Source organism: Panulirus ornatus, chromosome 17 (assembly GCF_036320965.1).
Source record: "Panulirus ornatus isolate Po-2019 chromosome 17, ASM3632096v1, whole genome shotgun sequence".
NCBI lineage: Eukaryota > Metazoa > Arthropoda > Malacostraca > Decapoda > Palinuridae > Panulirus > Panulirus ornatus.
In genome coordinates, this window is record NC_092240.1 from 52,694,995 (window position 1) to 52,716,387 (window position 21,393).

Sequence of the window (21,393 nt, forward strand, 5' to 3'; positions counted from 1 at the left end):
ATATCTGGGAGTGGATCTGTCAGCGGATGGAACCATGGAAGCGGAAGTGTATCATAGGGTAGGGGAGGGGGCGAAAATCCTGGGAGCCTTGAAGAATGTGTGGAAGTCGAGAACATTATCTCAGAAAGCAAAAATGGGTATGTTTGAAGGAATAGTGGTTCCAACAATGTTGTATGGCTGCGAGGCGTGGGCTATGGATAGAGTTGTGCGCAGGAGGGTGGATGTGCTGGAAATGAGATGTTTGAGGACAATGTGTGGTGTGAGGTGGTTTGATCGAGTAAGTAACGTAAGGGTAAGAGAGATGTGTGGAAATAAAAAGAGCGTGGTTGAGAGAGCAGAAGAGGGTGTTTTGAAGTGGTTTGGGCACATGGAGAGAATGAGTGAGGAAAGATTGACCAAGAGGATATATGTGTTGGAGGTGGAGGGAACGAGGAGAAGAGGGAGACCAAATTGGAGGTGGAAAGATGGAGTGAAAAAGATTTTGTGTGATCGGGGCCTGAACATGCAGGAGGGTGAAAGGAGGGCAAGGAATAGAGTGAATTGGATCGATGTGGTATACTGGGGTTGACGTGCTGTCAGTGGATTGAATCAGGGCATGTGAAGCGTCTGGGGTAAACCATGGAAAGCTGTGTAGGTATGTATATTTGCGTGTGTGGACGTGTATGTATATACATGTGTATGGGGGTGGGTTGGGCCATTTCTTTCGTCTGTTTCCTTGCGCTACCTCGCAAACGCGGGAGACAGCGACAAAGCAAAAAAAAAAAAAAGAATATATATATCGTCAAGTTTAAGAATTTGTTTGTTAAAAGGCATGCCTATTTTCAGCTTTGACCTTCGATTGTCAAATGTCAATGATACTAACATGGAAAAGATGAATCAGGATATGATTCCTGATGTCCTTTTGAAGAAAGTATATGCCGACAAGGCTACTCGCAGCAGGCGTCGTCAGTGGAAACGGAAGCATCTTGGTTTGAATGATGAATCTGGCAGTCAGAGTATGTAAGTTTTATTTCATGTTGCATGTTCCTCTTGTGATTATTGAATTGTTTACAGTTAATGGCTGCATTAGTTGTTCATAGAAGGATAGATACTGCTAGAAAGTAGTATGAGGTCTGAATATGAATTATCTTCATCGTCTCCTTCCACCTCTCATTGATTTTTCCCAGCTGAACAGATGATGGTAATTTTAAAATACCATAGGTTTGGATGTGCAAACATGTCACAAAATTAGAAAGTGAAAGAAGGTTGCTTTGCTCATTGGACATGAACTCAGGTAATCTTGAAGATTTCTTTATTATTTGTAGGGCAAGATATTTAGTTTCTTCTTTTATAGCAAGTTTGTAAATAAAAAGGATTGCATACCCCTGCGACAAAGCTGCAGTTAAGTTTCAGGAGCATCTGTTTAATTCTTGACATGGTAGATAATTCAAATAATCATGAGTGTTTGTTGAAAGTGCGCACTCAATGATTAATAAATCACCCATCATGTGTAACTGATATATTTTACCCAATAGTAATTCACTGTATTTACTGGCCATGATGGAGTATCAGTAAACCATTCCTTTGCCAAGAAAGCTGTGCCTTTGCCCATGTCATTTAAATGATACTTCTTTGGGTATTCAGGTTTAATCCAGCGTATTCTGATATAGCATCATAACCCATGTACATACTTTTCCTAAAAAATCTTTGATTTGTGTATTAGGCTGTCAGTCTTCATCCTGTATGCTATTTTCTGGGATCCATAATCTTTGCAGTCTCCTTGCATTTGTGTCATTATATATTCATAGCCAGCATTCTCTGGATTTGCATTATGCTTCCTGAAAAATCTTTGCTGGACCTCATTGTAACTAGAATTTTTGGGATGGATTACTTGTGTGTTCATATGACCCATTAGTTTGCCCCTTTACTCTGATTTATCATCTTTCTTTAGTAGTTTGCTGATAAATGGATATTTCTTTGGATCCTGATTGCTCCTTTATTTCCTTTGAGTCCTTTTCTTTTTATTCACACTTTTTTCTGAATTAGTGTCATTTTATTGCAAAGATTCAGGTTTTATTTTCAGTTGTGTGGTTCAAATTGTAGGTATGCCTTTTATACTCTCAAACTTTAAAGCTGAAATTTAGTAATGGTAGGTTCTTTTTGAAAATTATGTTTTATGAAATTTTCAGTGCTGTTTTTTTGTCATATCAACCAATGTTGTCTCAAGGTAGGTTTACAGTGTTTATTGGGGTCATGATATATATATAATATATATATATATATATATATATATATATATATATATATATATATATATATATATATATATATATATATATATCTTTCAAACTATTTGCCATTTCCTGCATTAGCAAGGTAGCGTTAAGAACAGAGGACTGGGCCTCTGAGGGAATATCCTTGCCTGGCCCCCTTCTCTGTTCCTTCTTTTGGAAAAATAAAAAAAACAAGAGGGGAGGATTGCCAGCCCCCCGCTCCCACATTTCTTTCGTCTGTTTCCTTGCGCTACCTCGCAAACGCGGGAGACAGCGACAAAGTATAAAAAAAAAAAAAAAATATATATATATATATATATATATATATATATATATATATATTTTTTTTTATTATTATACTTTGTCGCTGTCTCCCGCGTTTGCGAGGTAGCGCAAGGAAACAGACGAAAGAAATGGCCCAACCCACCCCCAAACACATGTATATACATACGTCCACACACGCAAATATACATACCTACACAGCTTTCCATGGTTTACCCCAGACGCTTCACATGCCCTGATTCAATCCACTGACAGCACGTCAACCCCGGTATACCACATCGATCCAATTCACTCTATTCCTTGCCCTCCTTTCACCCTCCTGCATGTTCAGGCCCCGATCACACAAAATCTTTTTCACTCCATCTTTCCACCTCCAGTTTGGTCTCCCTCTTCTCCTCGTTCCCTCCACCTCCGACACATATATCCTCTTGGTCAATCTTTCCTCACTCATTCTCTCCATGTGCCCAAACCATTTCAAAACACCCTCTTCTGCTCTCTCAACCACGCTCTTTTTATTTCCACACATCTCTCTTACCCTTATGTTACTTACTCGATCAAACCGCCTCACACCACACATTGTCCTCAAACATCTCATTTCCAGCACATCCATCCTCCTGCACACAACTCTATCCATAGCCCACGCCTCACAACCATACAACATTGTTAGAACCACTATTCCTTCAAACATACCCATTTTTGCTTTCTGAGATAATGTTCTCGACTTCCACACATTCTTCAAGGCTCCCAGAATTTTCGCCCCCTCCCCCACCCTATGATCCACTTCCACTTCCATGGTTCCATCCGCTGCCAGATCCACTCCCAGATATCTAAAACACTTTACTTCCTCCAGTTTTTCTCCATTCAAACTTACCTCCCAATTGACTTGACCCTCAACCCTACTGTACCTAATAACCTTGTTCTTATTCACATTTACTCTTAACTTTCTTCTTTCACACACTTTACCAAACTCAGTCACCAGCTTCTGCAGTTTCTCACATAAATCAGCCACCAGCGCTGTATCATCAGCGAACAACAACTGACTCACTTCCCAAGCTCTCTCATCCCCAACAGACTTCATACTTGCCCCTCTTTCCAAAACTCTTGCATTCACCTCCCTAACAACCCCATCCATAAACAAATTAAACAACCATGGAGACATCACACACCCCTGCCGCAAACCTACACACGATATATATATATATATATATATATATATATATATATATATATATATATATATATATATATATATATATATGTATATATAGTGTGTGTATATATATATGTATACGTTGAGATGTATAGTTATGTATATGTGCTGTGTGCTGATGTGTATGTGGGTGGGTTGGGCCATTCTTTCGTCTATTTCCTTGCACTACCTCGCTAACGCAGGAGACAGTGACAAAGTATAATAATAAAATGAATATGAAATATATATTTATATATATATATATATATATATATATATATATATATTATTATATATATTTTTTTTTTTTTTTTTTTTGTCGCTGTCTCCGCCCGCTTTCGAGGTAGTGCAAGGAAACAGACGAAAGAAATGGCCCAACCCACCCCCATACACATGTATATACATACGTCCACACACGCAAATATACATACCTACACAGCTTTCCATGGTTTACCCCAGACGCTTCATATGCCTTGATTCAATCCACTGACAGCACGTCAACCCAGGTATACAACATCGCTCCAATTCACTCTATTCCTTGCCCTCCTTTCACCCTCCTGCATGTTCAGGCCCCGATCACACAAAATCTTTTTCACTCCATCTTTCCACCTCCAATTTGGTCTCCCTCTTCTCCTCGTTCCCTCCACCTCCGACACATATATCCTCTTGGTCAATCTTTCCTACTCATTCTATCCATGTTGACCAAACCATTTCAAAAACACCTCTTCTTGCTCTTCAAACCACTGCTCTTTTATTTCCACATCTCTCTTGCCCTTCGTTACTTACTCGATCAAACCACCTCACACACACATTGTCTCAAAATCTCATTTCCTAGCACATCCATCCTCCTGCGACAACTCTATCCATAGTCCACGCCTCGCAACCATACAACATTGTTGGAACCACTTTTTCTTCAAATATACCCATTTTTGCTTTCCGAGATAATGTTCTTGCCTACCACACATTCTTCAATGCTCCCAGAGCCTTTGCCCCCTCCTCCACCCTGTGACTCACTTCCCCTTCCATGGTTCCATCTGCTGCCAAATCCACTCCCAGATATCAAACACTTCACTTCCTCCAGTTTTTTCCATTGAAGCTTACCTCCCAATTGACTTGTCCCTCTACCCTACTGTACCTAATAACCTTGCTCTTATTTACATTTACTCTCAGCTTTCTTCTTTCACACACTTTACCAAACTCAGTCACCAGCTTTTGTAGTTTCACACCTGAATCAGCCACCAGCGCTGTAACATCAGTGAACAACAACTAACCCACTTCCCAAGCCCTCTCATCCACAACACACTGCATACTTGCCCCTCTCTCCAAAACTCTTGCATTCATCTCCCTAACAACCTCATCCATTAACAAATTAAACAACCATGGAGACATCACGCACCCCTGCTGCAAACCAACATTCACTCGGAACCAATCACTATCCTCTCTTCCTACTCGTACACATGCCTTACATCCTTAGTAAAAACATTTCACTGCTTCTAGAAACTTGCCTCCCACACCATATACTCTTAATATCTTCCACAGAGCATCTCTGTCAACTCTATCATATGCCTTTTCAGGTCCATAAATGCTACATACAAATCCATTTGTTTTTCTAAGTATTTCTCACATTCATTCTTCAAAGCAAATACCTGATCCACAGATCCTCTACCACTTCAGAAACCACACTGCTCTTCCCTAATCTGATGCTCTGTATATACCTTCACCCTCTCAATCAATACCCTCCCATATAATTTCCCAGGAATATTCAACAAAACTTATACCTCTGTAATTTGAACACTCACCCTTATGCCCTTTGCCTTTGTTCAATGGCACTATGCATACATTCCGCCAATCCTCAGGCACTTCACCATGAGCCATGCATATAATGAATATCCTCACCAACCAGTCAACAACACAGTCACCCCCTTCTTTAATAAATTCCACTGCAACACCATCCAAATTTACCGCCTTGCCAGCTTTTATCTTCTGCAAAGCTTTCACTACCTCTTCTCTGTTTACCAAACCATTCTCCCTGATCCTCTCACTTCGCACACCACCTCAACCAAAACACCCTATATCTGCCACTGTATCATCTAACACATTCAACAAACCTTCAAAATACTCACTCCATCTTCTCACATCACCACTACTTGTTATTACCTCCCCATTAGCCCCCTTAGCCCCCTTCACCAATGTTTCCATTTGTTCTCATCTTATATATATATTCCAGTGTCCACAGGGAAAATGAAACATGATAAATTCCCAAGTGCACTTTCATATATCTTCCTTGTCTTAATTGTAAATGAAATCTTTTAGATGAGGTTCCTGTAACAGCAATTACCTTTCTATAAAATACATCCTTTCGGATTGTTATATAAAGCTGTGAAAGTATACCCTTCCCAAGTGTTCTGTTTCATTTTTCTAACATTAGAACATGCATCTGAGGTCTGTGGTCTTGATCAGCCAATATGCTCCAGGACTGAATTTTCCTTTTTTTTTTTTCTTGAAAATCTTAACTCCATTCTAATGACCCATAAGATTTGATTTTGAAGCTTTCTCTTTGGTGTAGAAACTTTTGTAATTAGTTTTGAATGGTTGGTATTTGTGATCGCTCAGTTATTGTAGCTTTTGGTAAAGAGGACACTAGACAATTTTAAAATTTCAACAGGTATAATTGTGTTCACCTGAATAAGAAACTTAATAGATCCTGTCATTTGCACATGGGCTAGAATCAGGCATTTATATAACAGAAGTGAGGGCGAATGATTCTTACCATATTTTGTAAAGAGTGAGGAAGTTTCTTTCAGTTCCTTACCCAATTGAGGGCAATATGGTTTTTGTTTGAAAAATACTAATAATTCCCCCAGAATATTACTTTAACAGTGTACTTGTCAATGATAAAGTTTTTTCTGTAATACTTTGATTAGGATCATGTCCAAGTAGCACTTTGTTTCATTGGTAACAGATAGTGACAACCAATGGTAGTAAGAGAAATAAGCCAGTGGGGATTGTATTTGGAAAAGCACATTACCAGTATTACCTGCCTGGGTATCAGGAGGGTTAGTGACATCTGCATAGTGAGCCAGCACTTCAGTAGTTGTCAAGTTGCTCTACCCTGATCTAAGTAGCTGTCTTTTCTTTCTGCCTCACCCGCATGTGGACTACTGGCATTCAGTCCACAAACAAACAATCTCTCCTTGTTGCACATAACACTTGACTACACTTAACTCACATAGCTCATTATTTGTAACTATATTTTCCTGTGGTGAGCACTATATGCTAGTCCTGCCTTTTGGCAAAATGGTAGGAACACCAGGTAGTAGTAAGAGGTAGGAGCATTAGGCTGGAGCATTAGGTAGATGTAGTCAGTAGGAACATTTGGTAGGAGCTCCTGCAAACAATGCACTAGACTTGCCCTCTGCCAGTGGCCTCTTAAGAGTGAGACAGTAAAGGCTACAAAGCACCACTGAAGTTCATTAGCTTTGGAGACCACTGCTGTATCCACCCTCATGAGGAAATTCCAGAAAGGAATAGGCATCAGAGACATCTATAGAAAGATAGAGTGTGAAGTCGGCTAGATCTATCAGGTTACCCACAAGTAATCCATTTACTATTTTCAGTGAAAATGTAAATCCAGCTAGTCATTTTAAGCTTTGCTCAAAACAGTTATGAATTCAATATCTGTGGAGAAGAAATGGGCTTCTTACTCTCTCACTTATTTTCAATCACCTGTAATAATGTCAAACATTATAAAACAATTTTTTCTAGTTATTAATTTTTATTAACCAAATGTATTCTCTGATCAGGGATTACACGGACTTCCTGGAAGACTTGGAGGAAGATCCTCAGTATTGGACCAATATCAACATACACCAACTATGATAAAGCAAAACAGGTTGCGGTTGACACTGAAAGTGAGCTAGAAGAATTTCCTGGAGTGAATTTGGAGGAAATGTTCGAGGCCTGCATGACACAACTGGAGGAGAGGGAGCAGAAATGTTGGAATAGCATTTATGGGATAAGGTGCTGGTAACAGAGGGATGAATTTATAGCACTGGTCCTTGGTTTTCTGTTATCATCCATAAAGACACATTCTATTTGTAAAACCTACTGAAGCTCTCATATAGCAAGCTCAGTGCTTTATTGTATGGGGTTAAATTGAGACCTAACCAGTCACAGTACAGGATTTGTATACCCTCAGGATATCTCATTACAAGTGAATTTGCTGATACATTTATAAACATTTGGGATGTTTGTTTCTAGCATGCTTTGCTGAAGTGGTCTGTCTTGACTTATTTAAGCATTATTCATGTTGTCATATAAATTGTACATACATAAATGGTTAGTCTAAACATATGAAGGTACCAGTATAAAACTTAAAAGTCCTCTAAACATGAATCATAAAGGAGGTAAGAGGCAGGGTGATATTCAAAATCAGCAACTCCCTGGCAACCCATATTCCTCAACTAGCAACTCCCCATGGTTGACCCTACTGATCTTGAATCTGGTGGAAGTATGGTATCACACCATGCCAGTAATTCACCATCTGTCATTTATTCATATCATATAGGTTTCTTTTAATGGCACATATGTATATAATTAACCAGTAATTAGAAGTAAATAAGTAAGTTTACAAAAAACATCATATTGTTTAAAGTTTTTCCTTGTTTCTAATGCACTGCCATATTCATGGTGAGTATTAGTGGTGATCTTATGTGGTTATGGGAATTTTTTTTCCCACTTAGACCTTATTCTACGCAATTTTATTTTCAAACGACCACAAACATGATGCTGAAAACTGCCTGTTGTTTTGAACACACCATGCCCAACCAGTCTCCATTTTATAAGAAAAACTTCATTGATTTACCAAATATTTTCAGTGCATGCCACAAACTTGGTGACATTTTTGAGTCAGACAGAAATACCTCAGAAACAAGGAAAAATTCAGTATGTAACACTTAAAAGATCTTTATTTTATTTTGATGAAATTGTGGGGACATTGCAGATCCAAGGCAAACAGTGGCAACCCTCTCCAAATGTGTGCGGAGACTACACTGGGAAAAATAGGAATGAGTTTCAGGTTCTCTGCAGAAGTAATGAAATGCATGTCCTACATCCACCAGCCATGAGCTATATCAGTAGTTGGGAAATATTGTAAATTTCACTGTGAATACTTTAATAAGTATATACAAATAATTTTTCATGTAGGGATAAAACTTTAGTGGTTTAGTAAGTCCTGGTCATAAGGGGAACTGTTTTCAACACAGTAGAACAAATGTGGACCTGTGTATGGGTTTTGGGAATTTGTTTACCTTTTTATCCTCTGTTTGACATTTTACAATGCACCTCTGTGATGCTTTTGAAATTTGTATGCATGTACAACATGGTTTGTATTGATTTTTCAACTTTACCAGAGATATTGAAAATGTGACGTAAGATATATACTTATATATTATTTGTTAAACCTGTATAGTAGTGTAATTGAAGATACAAGAAAATAGATGCAAAGTGTGGAAGATATATCTATGACAGGATTTTGCCATGAGGCAAGACAAGTGGATACTACTCGATCATTTATCCTGCTTGTTTTACCACACTTCTCTTCTGCCGCACACATTGCTTAATTATGTAAATCAAGTTCAACCACAACAGCTTTTAGTTATATGTATAATCTTAGTTTCTGCTTTCACTCTATAGATTTATTTCACTGGGCAAAGCTATTTGAGTATGTCTTGCAAGGCTTTTAAATAATTCACATTTTTTTGGTGCCTCTTTGACACTAATCCACAGATCTTTAGATTAAAAACCACATTCATACACTTTGAGGCTTTTGATTTAAATCATGCACTTAAATTTCTTGTATTTGCTTTCTTGCATAAATGATTAATTTCCTGTCTCGATTGAATAGTTAATTTTTCCTTTCATAATTTGTTCCAATTCCTCAATTCTACTACTTTGGGATCTTTTAAATTCTGTCCAGAAAAGAAGCTTCAGCTTTCTTATTTGGTAACCATATAAGAGTTCTGTTCAATGACACTGTCACATACATACATTACATGTTTTTATCAGTGGCCCTCGAGCCCAGAGTTCTCTGCCCAGTCATTCATTATCCAAATTGATGTTCTGAATGATGTCTCAAGTTCCCTCTATTCTTTTCCCATTGGATATGCACATGGTAAGATGTCACAATATTAATTGTACCACGTCATTTTTCATATGTCCAGTTTACATTGGAAAATTTCTTCATAACTCGAGTTTTATCTCTGTGGTAAAATCTCGCCCCAATCAAAACCCATCTCAGGTGAATGGAAAACAGTAACAGAAAATGAGTGAGTAATCAGGGCTCAACAGACTTGCCTGACTTGAAGGCAAAAAAACTTTACAGAAAGGAGGAAGGGAAATCCACAGCTTTGTTTTGTGGAAGAAAAAGGCATCATAATGGTCACTATCTGAGCAAATGGTTTCCACACACAAACTACGGGAAGCAGCAGCCAGGTGTGTACTTCAGGTCCAAGCCTTGGTGGCAAGGACACATGCAGACAGCTCACATGAACAGTGGTCAAAATAATACCTGTAGAACAGAGAGCAGCACCATACATGGCATTCAGAAAGATATGGTTAAAAGGTGATGCCAAGAGCATTATGGAGTTGCAAGGCTTTTGACTCCACTCTTATGAATTGATAGCTTGAAGAACCACTTAAGATGTGTTAGTAGTATCCCTTATAAAGACAAAAGTAACTGTTTCAAATATTGTTAAAATTGTGGCAATTTCACATTACCCACAACCTTTTGAAAGCAGTGTTTGTGATGTTGATTGTGCGAAGTTTTCAAGACAAAGTGGAGAGTACAGATATGCCTATTAATGTTAAAACAAGGTTGAATTGTGTTGTTTTGAAACAAAAAAATTTGACACTACAGGTTAAGGGTGAATTTGTGTTTTAGCATTATCAAATTGAACCAGGTTACTGCACAGCTCCAAACTGAGTGAAGAAGTGTAATCAGTATGAGCAAGAGAACAAGTACTAGGAAAAGGGAAGAGAAACTTGACTGAAACATGTAAAGTGAATCATCAGCATAAGATAGAATAGAGCTAGAAGTTGAATAGATGGTCTGTGGTGAAAAGAGAGTTGGTAATATGGCATTAACCTAAGGACCACCAATGTGGATAGTTTAAGAGTGGTTAGTTACTCCGATTTTAACAACTACTGCAATAGAATAACTGGAGAGGAAGCTATGCATTAAGAAACAGAAAGAACAAGAAAGTGTAAAAAGAGACTTGCATCACATCCTGATAAAAGTCTTTCATCATGTCAAGGCCTCAACAAAAGTTTCATCAAAAATCCAAGATAATGACAAGAGGTGAGCAATATATGAGATCATTAAATCATCCACTACTAAATCTATACTGGTGATCAGAAGGGGAACTTTTATCACTTAAAATGACAATTAGGGAGTTTCAAAAATAGTGATAGCAGAAGTGAGAGCAATGGGGTTATAGTTATCCATTTTCTCCTCAGTCTTCTCCTCCTACTTGCTTCCACCATTTTTTACACATCCTCTTACCCAGTCTCTCAAGTTAAATGCGTCAAAATTCTACATATGTGAAATAATGTCAGTGAACCAAGGTATGATTTTTTTCCTCTGTTTTTAACAAAGTGACAAGGCATTGATTCTTAGAGGATACCTGTTGGCATTTCTTTTCTTGGAATTCTGAAAATAAAGGTAATTTTAATACAAAATTCTGTAATATTTAGAATGTAATGATCAACACATGTATCAGAAAAGAACATTTGACAAAAAATTCCAACTACCCATTCATTATGTCTTCATGATATAGTTACTAATCAGTCTGCTGATAATGTTAAGCAAAAATTCTTACCTATGCATCCACAAGAATGCTACAACCACATGCAGCCCTGATCTTTGCTTTAGCTTTGCGAGATGACTTAGTTTTGACGATAACTGGCTGCTTTGGTAGGTTACCCTTGCCAAAAACCTCATAGTACCTGGGGAACAAAAAGAAATATCATTGAGTATCTTGTATATGTGTAGACAGTGCTAATATACTTTACTTTATCAGAAGCGGACACTTGACCGAATGTAGATTTACATTATCAAAGTATTTACCCCTTTAACCACCATCATACCAGGATGGTATGTGGAGGCTCCATCATTCTTTCATCCTAGATAATTTATATCAGTTACTCACAAAATTAGTATAGTCTATTCCCCCTATGCTGACTTTTAGTATTTTACAATTCATAAAACATCAATAAACCTCATCTACATGACCTTTATATACTTAGAATAGCTTTCAAAGTTTACAAGTTACAGAGGACCAGCACCCCAGAATTATGAAGAAAGGTCAGGTAGAGGTGACCACTGTTTTCCATTAAAAATCCATGTCCTAATCCTGACCTCCCCCCATCTACATGGACCTTAACACAGTGATGGCTTGAGCTATGGTTGTGGGGATTTTCCTTTCCTTGGTAGGTTTAACCATGCTACAGAGGCCAAGCTTGAGCTCTCTGATGAGCACATGTAGGCTATTTTCTCTCCTATACTTTTTGTTCTTCCCCTCCATCTATCAAAACTGGAATTTTTCATTTGAGTTTAAATAATAATCTGAGATACAAAGTTCTAAATTGTATTAAAAGTGATGAATAGCCATGGATGCTCTAGTGCTTGGCTTATAAGCCTATATTTTGTGATCCAATCCAATCATACTTCTGACTACTATTCTCATCTTTACACTAATCCATGGTCAAACTCTTAACATCCCAAACAACTCTGCACAATTAGTTCACTACTCCCATGAATAATTTCCCACCTGCATTGTTCTATGTAACTTCAATAACCCTTTCAGTGTTGTTGTGATACTAAACACTTACATTAAAATAAAGATGGCTTTATAGATAATAAAAATTGGCATACAAGCATGCATTATGTTATTCAGTTATTTAACACACACACACACACACAGAGGAAGAGAGTTAGGTAGGTTCCAGATAATGGTAGATCTAAAGCAGGTGTGTGTGATGTCACCATGGCTGTTTAATCTGATTATGGATGGGGTGAGGGAGAAGAATGCAAGGGTCTGTTGGGATGTGGGCAAGTAGGTTGTTTGCCAATAATACATGTTGGGGGCAGACTTTATCAAGAAACTCAAAAAGCTTGTGGTTTCGCCCTTTGACTTTACAACTATATCGTGAATGCCTCTACATTCTAATTACATCCCCAGCAATGTGCTTGTTCTCCATCTCTGCTCCTAATCTCTGTGCTCCCTGTCATTAGTGTGTTAGTCTATATCATTATCATAAGTAATTCATTTCTTACAGTAAAAAAAAAAAAAGAAGTCGCTTATGTACTGTACTGTTTTTGCTCACCTAAAATCTACTACATATATCTTAGGATAAAAAGAAATCATTGGGATGTTTGACTCTTTTTATTATTACAAATCATTAATTGCTTACAAAGACCTCAATTTCACTCATGTACTGTAATGTATTTTCTTTATCACCTTTAACACCTCATTAGTCATGCACTGCGATGTAAGTGACATACTTTAATGAAATGCAGAGAAATCAAGCATTAATGCATGCACTGCATTACATCACAAAAGAAGACGAGCTAAACAAACATACACACAGACACAATAGCACTAAAAAAAAATAATTTTCTAATCATCATACATAAATTGTGGGTCTTTGGTCAGCAAAATCACTGCCACCTCAGACAAGGTAACTGTTAAATTGCGAGGCAATCACATTGCACACAACTGCACTACACTTCAACCTTTTTAACTTGAAATTCTTGCATTCTTTGCTCTCTGCAAATTGTGTGTTGCACAGTTCACCGAGATGATCAACAACCCATAAATGAAGTGTTCTGCAAGTGATAAATTTCTTTGTCTCCCATGTGTCCTCTCACTTTTTCATCGGGAATTTTAGTTTGTCTTTGAATACTGAATGACTCTTCAGCTTTCCTGTGTCTACCCGTGTCTTTCACTAAGTCTGGCAAACAATGGACTATGGAAGTAGTTGCAAAGGCATTTTGTATCATCCCCCTCTACTTTCCAGAACCATTTTTCCTATTTGGGGTCTTTCAACCACTCTGCTCTAAAATGGTGAATATATTTATTATTCACTGGTGTGTTCGTTAGATATAATGTCACACACACACAACCAGCAATGTTAGTGTCCTTTACAGACCAAAGATAGTTCTGTCTGTCATCACCGAGAATTCGACTGAACCTCAATTGAACTGGGGGCTTTAGGAAAGGAAGCCCGCGGAATACACCCGCACTGAACCTGTTCAAAAAAAAAAAATTTCGAACGTTCATTTCGATGAAAATGTATTACGTGTAATATACTTATCATTTTCCTTATCATTGTAATAGGTTTCGAGTAAACTTTCAAAATCACATTAACATTTATTTTACTGGTTGAATTTTCTCATATAGGGAAACAATACTTTTGGCGCTATTTCCAAAAAATGGCGCGCAAAGGCGGTAAGTTGGCAACTTTGCAGTTTAAATCAGAGTTGCCAACTCAAAATTTCAAAGAGCTAGATTCACACCCGAAAAGCGCTAAGGAAGCACTAAACTTTCTAAGATGTCAGAGAAATGTTCTTCGAATTATTTCTCCTATTTGATGTGCCATGTTATTAATAACAGGTACGACTGACTGCTTTAACACTAAAACACACCATTATTCCAGATATGCTAATTCCCAATTCGGAATCTCCGTCCCGGGTGTCCTGGGGTTGTGTCTATGGTTGCCCTTGCTTTTGTATGCTTTCAATGACCTAATGTTTTGCATTACTTCCTGAGGCGGTTCATAATCATACTAGCAGTGATAACGTTGACTGTAACACCTGTTTGGCAAATGTTGACAAAGCTGTTTCACTAGCTCTACTACAAACTATGCATCTTCATCGAATATCCTCTTCATCAGGAGACTTACATTGTGCCATCTCCTTTTCAAAGTAGTACCCCATGAACGGATGTGAGTCTACGTAGTTCTCTTGTAAATCTCCTTCCCTTAATTTTCTGCCTGGGATGAGGATCTTAGAGCTTATGGAACCGATAAGTCGAATAAGGTCACTTAGCAGTTTAGTTGGATCCTGAGCCTCCGCTTTAAAGTTCTTATTTACTCGCTGCATTTCTGTAAGAATATGCTCCAGGAATACCAGGAAGGCATAGGTTTTCTTGTCGCAAAACACATCATAGAGGATCTGAGCTGTGTAACACCTTTCATTTCATAGTGAGTCTTAAGTTCAACCCATTGCTGCAGTATTATGACAGTTGCTGATTCAGTCGACAGCCATCGAGTCTGACTTAGTTGCATTAATTTGAATGGAACTTGATTATCGTTGATCAAAGAAAAGATCTTCCTTGTATATCAACTGCCTTATATTTCTTTCTTGCATCTCCCCTGATGTGATCATCACACGAAAGTGCACTTGGGAACTTATCGTCTTTCATTTTCCTGTGGATTAGAAGGAATATGTACAGAGAAGGGTTCCAAGTGAGGATAGTCCCTCAAAGGATCAGTCCTCTGTTGTTAGACTTCATACAGTATATAGAAATTTATACGATTTTTATATTTTAATCACATGGTAAAAAATCCTGATGACCATGGGCGAAAAAAAATAGAAGGGTCAACTGTCTTCGCATTTGAATATGAAACAGAGAAATTACTTAGTCCGGGAAACTTATAAATAAAAACTTAAAGCTACTTAAACACATCTTTTTAAAGAAAACCAGATGCTCAGCCTACAATTTTGTAGGGATTTAAGCCTGCATCAGATTTTCTGGAAAATAACCTTCCCATTTAAAGAAAACGTTTTTCGTTTAGTTTTGCATCCTTGGATACTATGTTTAATAATTTGTTTTGCATCTATGGACCTGATTTTCCCCCATGACAATTGGAAATTACCACCAACTAATTTTCCGCGCGTCTCGGCCGGCAAAGGTTTGGAACGCGGTAACTTATACTATGATGCATAACACTACATTATGAAATGTATGGAGATTGTTACATTGACGATGTATATTTTAAGGACTCCATGGAGGGCATGATTTGAGAGACTTTTTTTTCTGTCACTGTATAGTGAATGCTACGAAAATGGTATCACCCCATCAAATTTATTATTTCGAATGTTATCGATAATATTTAAGTACAACATGAGGTTCGACTGATTCTTTACAGCCCTCAATGCCGTCTATATATATGCACCTGTAGTATCCATATCGTATGCTACATTCCAAGTGTGACAAATTTTATTAAGTTCATCATGAAGAAAAAATTTGGCGAGGAAATTTAGATAAAAAAAGAAAATTTGGCGAGAGGAAAACAGCTTCTCCTGAGAATTTGTTTCCGTACAGAAAACGTACGAAGACAAAATGTTTGTTTACTCTTCGATCAGCTGAGGGAAGTTTGGAAGTTTACGAGGAAAAAACCCAGATTTTGACCTCAGATAAGAGGTATCTGGTGATATATTAAATAGCGAAGGCAAGTTATGCCAAGTAAGTGCTATGTTAAGTGGGGTAACGTCACTGGTATAGCGAAATGTTACGTTATTACAGGAGTGTTGGGGGGTCCGCTGCCCCCACTGTGGTCAATTCTTAAGGTGAGGTCACTGAAGGGCGATGTATTACAAACCCTTTTGATAAATTTCCCACAGATTTGATAGTTTCAAGTAATGCTTGATATTAGTATGTGGAACCTTGGTTGTAGATCAGTTTCATTATATCTAAATCATACGTTGCAGTTGGCTGGTTGGGTTTCCTTTCGAAATTACTTAATGTAATGATTTATATTGGTCTCTTCCCGCTAGTCACTCCGGGATCTAATAGATTAGCTTATGGAAAAGCCTATTGTGCTGAGAATTTATTAATGGAGAGAGAGCATGACTGGGATTTTTAATAAGCCTACTGAAGTACAAGGATCTTAGTCGGGAGGGTAATGAAAATTAGGAGAAATATAGGATTAAGTAAAGTATAAGAAGATGAAACACGTTTGTAGTTTAATATAAATGAAAACCTTACTTCCAATAGCTTCCAAAGTTTACTTAGTATTTGACGTTATTTCAGAAATATATTTTACTGGCTGATAATAACTTATTTGGTAATTTGAGTTTATTACTGCATTGTTTTTGGCTGAAACTCCATGGCATTTGTGTCAGGGAATTCAACATTTAATGCTTTGTATTGTAAGTGTAGAGATATTTGAAATCTTAAGTGCTGTATATGTCTTATGAGTTTTCCACAATTAGTGCATGACCCTTACAGGTAAAAAATTTCACACCTCAGACCTAAGTAAGTAGCAGTGGAATGTAACTTAACCTCAGGAAGCCTAATGTAATCTAATTTCATTTAAAGAAACCTATTATTGCAAAATGAAAGAACCAAATGATACCTAAAGTTAACTGCTCAAATGTTAGTGTAGGCTAATGAAGCCAATTGTAATCTACTAGAACGTAACGAAACCAGCGCATAAAACTGAGCTTAAGCAAACATTACTTAACATTACCGTAACTTAATCGTACTCAACCTACCTTATCCTACCTTATGCTAAGTTACTTTAACTTGGCATTAGCACTTCAGTAACCTCATGTATGAAATAAAAGAAAACTACAACCATATGCGAAACTTTTGCTTCATTTCAGTGGTTGTACTGAACCCTTCAATCATTGTTCACAGTCACAACACTTTAGTGCATTGATACCCCACTCAAAAGCTATAGCAGTTGTTCAGACTTACTTTGCTTGATTTGGAGCATCATATTTTATAGATTGGAATGAGTAAGGTGAAGTATATGAAGTCATTCATGTATATATATGTTGTACCTCACCTAGTAGCCAAAATAGTAGTAGAAATGTGTCTCCTGTTGGGGATTGCACAGTAGTCTGTTGGCATTTTATGCCATTTTTGTGGCAGTATCCATAAACAATGAAATCACAGAAGTTCAAGAGGATTGCAGTGGAGTTGGTGAAATACACCTGTATTGGTCTGTATAGGTGACCAGTTGACTTTTGAAATTTTTTTATATAAGCATTTCTAGTTAGGTTAATTGTCATGGTAGGTCAGATGAGGTTAAGTGCTTACCACTTTATTGAAGGAAGTATGGCATCCCATCATTGGGATAGACTGTAGAACAAAATCATGAAAATACAGAAAAGCAATGATCTGATTTTACACGTACATATAATTTCATTGAAATAATCACAGTGGCTCTTTGGAGATTAATTCCAAGTAAACCCACAGGAAACAGAAAGAGAGATGCCAAACTGTTATCTATTTCTGAAGACATCTGGGTAACTGAGGATGTCTTAAGAAATGACAAATGCTTGGTATCTCTGTCTCTCTGTTTCCAGTGGGTTTATTTGGATATCATTTGCTTTTTTTTCTTGTACATATCTTAATATATGCATTATTCATGTATGTATATCATTTACAAAATAGTTTGAATCCAGATAAACCCACAGGAAACAGAAAGAGAGATGCAAAGCCTTTGTTTCTCAAGACATCTTCAGGGCACTAGAAATATGTTAAGAAATAGACAAAGACTTGGTGTCTCTATCTTTCTGTTTCCTTTAGGTATATTTGGATATAATTTTTTTCCTTTCATTATATAATTCAATATATGCATTATTCATGAATTTATGTTAGCAACAAGGGAAGTGCCTTGTTGTAAACTTATGTCCTACTGATGTTGGATAAGGGCCTTAGTGGTAGACACCCTGATCATGGAATATTACTACTCATAGCGAGATTAGACTTCTTCCCCCAGTAAATCTTTTGGAAAGGGTTCTTCCCACCTGACTGCTTCATGGGACTTGTTGACTTGTGAGCCCAAAATAGGAATGACAACCATGGTGCAAGAAACTTCTTGACCTTTATAAATTCTCACCTGATACTGTAAGAATTTGGAAAAGTAGCTTTCACCTTTTGCATTTTTGAGGAATTTTTCTTTGGAGGAGATTACAAAAAGGTCTTTGGCTTTCCTATAGCAATTAAGACCTTACTCTAGATATTGAAGATTGACCTTATGTGGTGCTGGCATTGCCACAGTTATGAGAAGCAGACCCTAGTGATGACACTTAAGCTACATATTTTTTTTACCTTTCTTTTTCTTCTTTTGGAGTAAGATATTTATCTAATCCACTTCATGGTGATTTGCTATCATGATTCATTTAATGAACTGACTACAGAGAGAAATGTAAGTCTTGAAGTATGAAAACTGTTTCTATCTGGGTTGGTGTCCTGCCAGCATTTCTTCTGGTTTGTTTTTTTCATGCTGTACTTTCCATTCTCTTTTCTTCTCATGGAAAACCTTTTTGCTAAGCAACTCTGACCACCATCAGGTTAATGTTTGTGTATGAAGAATTTCAAGGCAGGTCATTACTTACAGCTAGATAAGGATGTCATTATTGAGAACAGGTTGCCGACTGGCCTGTGAGTGCACCAGAATTGAACCAGTAAGTTGCTAGCATCGAATACTGTAGGTGGTTAGCAGTAAGAGGCATATACCAGAAGGCTGGGGTTAAGAGGTTTCTAACCCCCTAGGGGTCCTTTTTGATTCTCCTGAGGCTTTCAAGATACTGGCATAGAGAGTTGTTTCATATACTTCAAAACTTGAATACCTAAATGTATCATATTTCAAATGTATGATAATATTTATATATATTAATATATATATATATATATATATATATATATATATATATATATATATATTTATTTTTTTTTCATATTTATTTTGCTTTGTCGCTGTCTCCCCTGAAAGGTAGCGCAAGGAAACAGACGAAAGAAATGGCCCAACCCCATACACATGTAATACATACACGTCCACACACGCAAATATACATACCTATACATCTCAATGTACATATACAATATATATATAACACAGACATATACATTTACACATGTACATAATTCATACTGTCTACCTTTATTTATTCCCGTCGCCACCTCACCACACATGGAATAACAACCCCCTCCCCCCTCATGTGTGCGAGGTAGCACTAGGAAAAGACAACAAAGGCCCCATTCGTTCACACTCAGTCTCTAGCTGTCATGTAATAATGCACCGAAACCACAGCTCCCTTTCCACATCCAGGCCCCACAGAACTTTCCATGGTTTACCCCAGACGCTTCACATGCCCTGGTTCAATCCATTGACAACACTTTGACCCCGGTATACCACATCGTTCCAATTCACTCTATTCCTTGCACGCCTTTCACCTTCCTGCATGTTCAGGCCCTGATCACTCAAAATCTTTTTCACTCCATCTTTCCACCTCCAATTTGGTCTCCCACTTCTCCTCGTTCCCTCCACCTCTAACACATATATCCTCTTGGTCAATCTTTCCTCACTCATTCTATCCATGTGACCAAACCATTTCAAAACACCCTCTTCTGCTCTTTCAACCACACTCTTTTTATTTCCACACATTATTATACATAATTATTATACATAATCGCTGTTTCCTGCACCAGCAAGGTAGCTCCAGGAAACAGATGAAGATATTTATTTTTTTATCATTCATTATACTTTGTCGCTGTCTCCTGCATTAGCGAGGTAGCGCAAGGAAACAGACGAAAGAATGGCCCAACCCACCCACATACACATGGATATGCATAAACGCTTACACATGCACAGCGCCTTTGCTCCCTCCCGTACCCTATGACTTACTTTCACCTCCATGGTTCCATCCACTGCTATGTCCACACCCAGATATCTAAAACACTTCACTTCTTCCGGTTTTTCTCTATTCATACTTACCTCCCTATTAAACTGTCCCTCAAACCTACTGAAACTAATGACCTTGCTCTAATTCACATTTACTCTCAACTTTCTTCTTTCACACACTTTACCAACCTCTGCAGTTTCTCACCCGAATCAGCCACCAGCGCTGTATCATCAGCAAACAACAATTGACTCACTTACCAAGCCCTCTCATCCAGAACAGACTGCATACTTGCCCCTCTCTCCAAAACTCTCGCATTCACCTCCCTAACCACACCATCAATAAAGAAATTAAACAACCATGGAGACATCATGCACCCCTGCCACAAACCAGCATTCACTGGGAACCAATCTCTTTCCTCTCTTCCTACTCATACACATGCCTTACGTCCTTGGTTAAAACTTTTCACTGCTTCTAGCAACTTACCTCCCAAACCATATATATATATATATTTTTTTTTTTTTTTTTTTTTCAAACTATTCGCCATTTCCCACGTAGCGAGGTAGCGTTAAGAAGAGAACTGGGCATTGAGGGAATATCCTCACCTGGCCCTTTCTATGTTCCTTCTTTTGGAAATTTAAAAAAAATTGAGAGGAGATTTCCACCCCCGCTCCACTTCCTTAGTCGCCTTCTACGACACGCAGGAATCGTGGAGTATTCTTTCTTCCCCTATCCCAGGATAATATATATATATTTATAGATATATCAATAATTATATTTTTAACTTTGTCGCGTCATCTTTTTCTTTTCCTACTTTGCCATTTCCATTAGCGAGGTAATGTTAAGAACAAGACGGCCATTGAGGAATATCCTCACGGCCTTCTCTGCTCCTTCTTTTGCAATAAGAAAATGGGGAGGATTTCCATCACCCCGCCATATTATAATAATCTTACAAATATAATATATATATATAT

The 21,393-nt window shown here is 37.7% G+C and overlaps 1 protein-coding gene across 1 annotated transcript in view; it reads left to right on the forward strand.

The window, feature by feature from the left end:
- The window catches only part of LOC139754775 (zinc finger matrin-type protein 3-like), a 92,489-nt gene extending 82,861 nt beyond the window's left edge, over window positions 1-9,628 (forward strand). Inside the window, exons 9-10 of the transcript XR_011713953.1 lie at window positions 826-999; window positions 7,527-9,628. The gene's annotated coding sequence lies outside the window, so the exon portion shown is untranslated. The remainder of the gene's footprint in view (window positions 1-825; window positions 1,000-7,526) is intronic.
- The last annotated feature ends 11,765 nt before the right edge of the window (window positions 9,629-21,393 follow it).